Source organism: Aedes aegypti, chromosome 2, assembly GCF_002204515.2.
Source record: "Aedes aegypti strain LVP_AGWG chromosome 2, AaegL5.0 Primary Assembly, whole genome shotgun sequence".
NCBI lineage: Eukaryota > Metazoa > Arthropoda > Insecta > Diptera > Culicidae > Aedes > Aedes aegypti.
Window position 1 is genome coordinate 121,850,760 of NC_035108.1, and position 5,367 is coordinate 121,856,126.

Genomic DNA, 5,367 nt, shown 5'->3' on the forward strand with positions numbered 1-5,367 from the left:
GCAACCCACCCTCTGCCGAACGCGAAACCAACCGGTGAGAGCCTTTTATCAGCTGCGCGCGAGGACTCTCCTTTCCTTGGCCAGCTGGGACCGGTCTCTTCATCGTCAGACCGGCATTAGTATCTGTAGGTATGGTATCTCACGGCTAGATTCGGAGGGAGACATTAATATTATCTCACCAGAAGCACAAGTTGTGGAAGAAAGTTAGCGCTGCGGAAAGAGAGAAAATCTCGAATCTCCGCTATTGGGTTGTAAAGTTTTCTAAAATTATCACATTGTATCTTGAGGAAAATTGCTGCATAAAAAATTTAATGCATAATTATTTTCTCAAAAATTTACAAACAGTCAAGTTTATTGAATTTTATATTTATATTGTAAAAATACGTGAATTTCGTAAGATCGTAACAAGGGGCGGTCCTTTAATTACGTAAGACAATTCTCGGGATTTTTTTAAACGCAGCTTAAGTTTCTATTATTTCTCACATATTTATACACAACTCATTTCGATATTTAAATTACACGCATTCTTAGTACAAATTATTTTATAATTAAATTCATGTGATTTTGGTTAACAAAAATTGAGTTCCAATGATAAAATCACAAAAATGCCACATACATAAATCGCCAAACTTAAAAATACTTTCACTGAACGTTCAATTTCAGTGAATAAAGAGCTGTAAAATAATCTGGGTTTGCTTATACAGTTAACTCTCCCTTTCTCGATATTCCGTATCTCGATATCGAGTTTGAGAACCATAGTAGAAATTGGTTTTCATGGCTAACTCGAAGGTCCCTTGGATCGCAGTTGCACTGGTTTTATGTTCTGTAACTCGATACCTCCCTAACTTGATGGTCCCTTCAATATCGAGCTAGGGAGAGTTGACTGTATTTTTTTTTATTTTGTATATAAACTGGACTGTTTCCAGAACAGCCAAAAATGTATTACCCAAAATTTCGTAAATTTATTTCAACAGATTGTGTTTTTTTTAAGAATCTGCCAGTGGCCAGATGGTGAACTATATGCAATCAAAAGAAGGAGGTATTTGGTCATTCTCATGGTTGCCAAAAATGCTGAGGACGACAAAACTCGAAAGAATCGCTAATCAAATAAATAAGGGTGCATATCAGATGACCACTTCATTCACCACCCTGAAATGTATGGAGCTATGACAATGCGAAAAACTTATCGGGAAAGCGGGCTTTTCGGGGAACTGGCGTTCGGAGAAACGACAATCGGGGAACAAACATTCAGGGAAAAGTAGCACAACCATTTCAACAAGTTAGGAAACATTAAAGAAGGACAAAAAACAGAAAGGGAGCCTAAACTATCTTTAAGATCACATAGTAGCCAGAATAATAAATTTGTTGATACATAAATAATTGATACATATGATAGTAATTGCAAATTTTATGGATATAAAAGAAGAAGGCACCAAAGTAGACATATTTACCAATACTTCAACGTAACGCTCAACACTTCAACGCTTAAATTTTATATCAGGGGAGCGATTCCAAAAAATATTGGTCTCAAGGGGTCGAAAGTAAAAAAAAGTCTGGGAAACACTGTCTCGCACGATATCGAGATACGAAATATCGTGTAAGGGAGAGTTAACTGTATGTTATCTTTGACTCATTTCAATACAATGTAAAAAGACAAACCGATAATCTTTTAATGTAAAGTGACCAGACGTCCTAGATTGTGTGGAACAAGTCATCTGTCCCGCATTACCAAGCGCCCTGGAAAACGTACCGAATTTGATCAGTTGGCCATTAATAATTATGTTATGATGTGTTACATCATGCCATTGATTTCGAAATACATACTTGTACCAAACTTTGGATGTTATCTATTCTCAAGAAATACGATTAAACATAAAATTAAAGTCACTTCTAAGTGATTGTTTGATCGAGTATGAGATAAAATTAGTTCTCGTAAAAACTATCCTGCTAAGATTTTACGTTTCCACAAATTTGATCTGCACGTTCTAGAAAATCTACACGATTCCAATTGATACTTAAGCAATTTTCTGCTTTTTGAACTTGAAAATCAAAAATTACATTATTTTATGAAGGAATCTTGAGCGAACACAATTAGAGCTCCGAATATTATGAATGGTTTTAGTTCTTTTCAAAGAGAAATAACAGATACTTTTTAATTCAGCATAAAGTTGACGATTATTTCAAAATTTCAAATTTACAGTATCGGACATATAAAATGCACCAAAGCCGTTTTCCCATACAAAATGGTCAACTTCAGAGAGCTATATCTCCGCCGTTTTTTAACCGATTCTTTTCATTTTTTCTGTGACGAACTACAAATTATCTCAATTTTTGAAAACTATTGAAAAAGTTGTGTGAAAATTATTGATTCAAAAGTTACAGATAGGTTGAATTTTGATATAAAAAATGCACCAAGACACAAAGTGATGTAGCAGACAAATTATGCGTCGGATCATTTCAGTGTCTGCAGCGCATTTGGTCCACATTGCTCAATGAATAAATGCGCTGAAGACACCGAAATGATACGACGCATAGTTTGTCTGCTACATCCCTTTGTGTCTTGATGCATTTTTATGTCAAAATTCAACCTATCTGTAACTTTTGATTCAATAGTTTTCACACAACTTTTTCAGTAGTTTTCCAAAATTGAGATAATTCGTAGTTCGTCACAGAAAAAATGAAAAGAATCGGTTGAAAAACGGCGGAGACACAGCTCTCTGAAGTTGACCATTTTGTATGGGAAAACGGCTTTGGTGCATTTTATATGTCCGATACTGTACTACAATCATACATAGTATCGGACATAAAAATGCATCAAAGCAATTTTCCCTTACCAAATGGTCAATAAAAGTGAGCTGTATCTCCGCCGTTTCTCAACCGATTCTTTTCATTTCTTTCTGTGACGAACTACAAAATTACCTCAATTTGTGAAAACTAATAGCAAAGTAGTTTGGTAACCATCGATTCAACATTTACAGATAGGTTGAATTTTGACAAAAAAAAATGCACCAAGATACAAAGTGTTTTAGCAGAAACACTATATGCTTCGAATAAACTTGGTGTCTTCAGCACATTTGTTCCTCATAACTTACTGAAGAAATGTGCTGACGACACCAAGTTAATTTGAAGCAGAGGCGCGTCTACGTTCTAAACCATGAGTAGGACAAACGTTAACAAATATTTTGTGCACAGTGAAGCAAAGAAAAATTTTAACCCTATGTAATCCTAAGCTGGAAAATGAAAGTTACAAAATTTAAAGGGTTCGCGCGAAAGGAGTCAGTCGTTACCACAATGCTAAGACAGTTTTTCGTCTGTACAGGGTTGGTAGCTACTGAGGGCCTTAAAAATAGGGAATTGAATTCCTTTTGCCTGAAGGGAATCAAAACGATGGCGAAAAAAGAATTAATAGGAATCAAGAAAACAAAACGAAACCTAATAGGAGTCAGAAGATAAGAGTTTGATTCTTCATACCATCAGAGCACATATTAGTTGAAGATCTAATACTCCTTTTTTTTAAATTCCTCGTGGCATTACGACTATATTACTGCTCGTATTGTGCATGTATTTTTTTCATGATCTTCTCTAGGAATTTCATCAGAAATTGATTCAGGTATGTTCAGATATTACTGTGGAAATTTCTAAAGGAGTACACTTTTTAGTTCTTTTCCAAGGAATTTTTCCACAGATATTCACAGGGAACACCTCCATCCAGTGATTCATACATCAATTTCCCTTGGACATCCTCCAAGATTCCTGGGCAAAACATCTCCTAAAATTCAATCAATAACTTCGTCAGAAACACTTCAAGAAATTTCTATGGATTTCTTATGATTTGAACTAAAGATTTCTCGGAAAATACCTTCAGCAATTACTTCAAAGATTTCTTCTAAGATTTCTACAAAAATTTCTACCCTAATTCTCTAAGATTTTCTAGTGTAAGTTTTAAAAGTTTATTTCTAAGAAATTCTTCCTGGAATGTCTTCAAAGAAATGCCAAGAAATTTTGTCCAGAAAACTTACAGGAATTTCTGAAGAAAATCCTAAAGGTTGGGGTTTGTGCTAACGTAAGAACCTTGACAACACTCATAAGACGCGACGTGAGACAGGACACAACACTTATTGTTCTTACAACGATTATAAGGATAAAATTACCCTTTAGTCGACCGGTTTCGGGCTCGATGTTGTCCATCTACTAAACTAAAAATGCAGTAAACTTCAACATTTCTCGACGTATACTGACTACAGTACGAATACTAGTGTTAGTAAATTATGTAATCAGTCGGACATCGTCCCGTAGATGGGCAACCCCCCCCCCCCCCCCCCTCAAATTATGTAGGTTATTTAATATTTGGGTTAATTCTACGAGTGGCGTGAGGTGACAATTGTCGGTGTCGTATAGCGAGGTGACAATTCTCGACTCGAGTGAAGTGACTCGCCGTGCAAATCAAATGGAGAGTCATTTCACTCGAGTCGAGAATTGTCACCTCGTTATACGACACCGACGATTGTCACCTCACGCCACTCGTAGAATAAACCCAATTATTATAAAATTGTTAAAAATAAACAAAAAGAAATATATTTAATAAATATAACATAATGTTATATTTTTGTTACAATATTTTCTTTCGATAACGGTGCCTGACAAAATTATATCATAATAAGATATGCATGTCATATTCTGATAAAAGTTTATTATATTTTGGTTGGGTGCCTCTAGTTGGACAGCAAGACCAAGCTAAGGGTAGTGGATTCGAATCCTACCGGTTCAGGATCTTTCTCGAGTACCCAGTGTTCGCACCACCCAACATCGAAAAACCATCACCCAACTGAAGGTGTCGGTTTGGTAGCATCCGCAGGGTTTTGATGAGCAGCGTCATGAGTTTGTTCGATCCGCTAGGAATGCTGGCAACATTCGTGATCCACGGAAAAATGCTGATCCAGGATCTGTGGAGAAGCGGCAGCGACTGGGATCAACCGATCGACGACGGAAGCTGCGAGAAGTGGGATCGGTGGATAGCTCGTCTCCCGGAGATTGAACAGGTGAAGATTCCCCGCTACTATTTTCATGGGTCGAGGTCCGTGGATTATGATACGCTTCAACTTCACGTGCTTGTCGACGCCAGCCAGGACGCATATGGTGCAGCGGCATATTTCCGGGTGCTCACAAGTGAAGGGCCGGCTTGTTTTTTGGTGATGGCGAGGTCGAAGGTTGCTCCGTTAAAAATGATGTCCATTCCGAGGCTAGAGCTGCAAGCGGCGGTGATCGGAGCGAGATTATTGCAGACGGTCGTCGAGGCGCACTCGCTAGACATCAAACAACGGTTCATTTGGTCGGATTCAAGAACCGTAGTCTCCTGGATCCATTCAG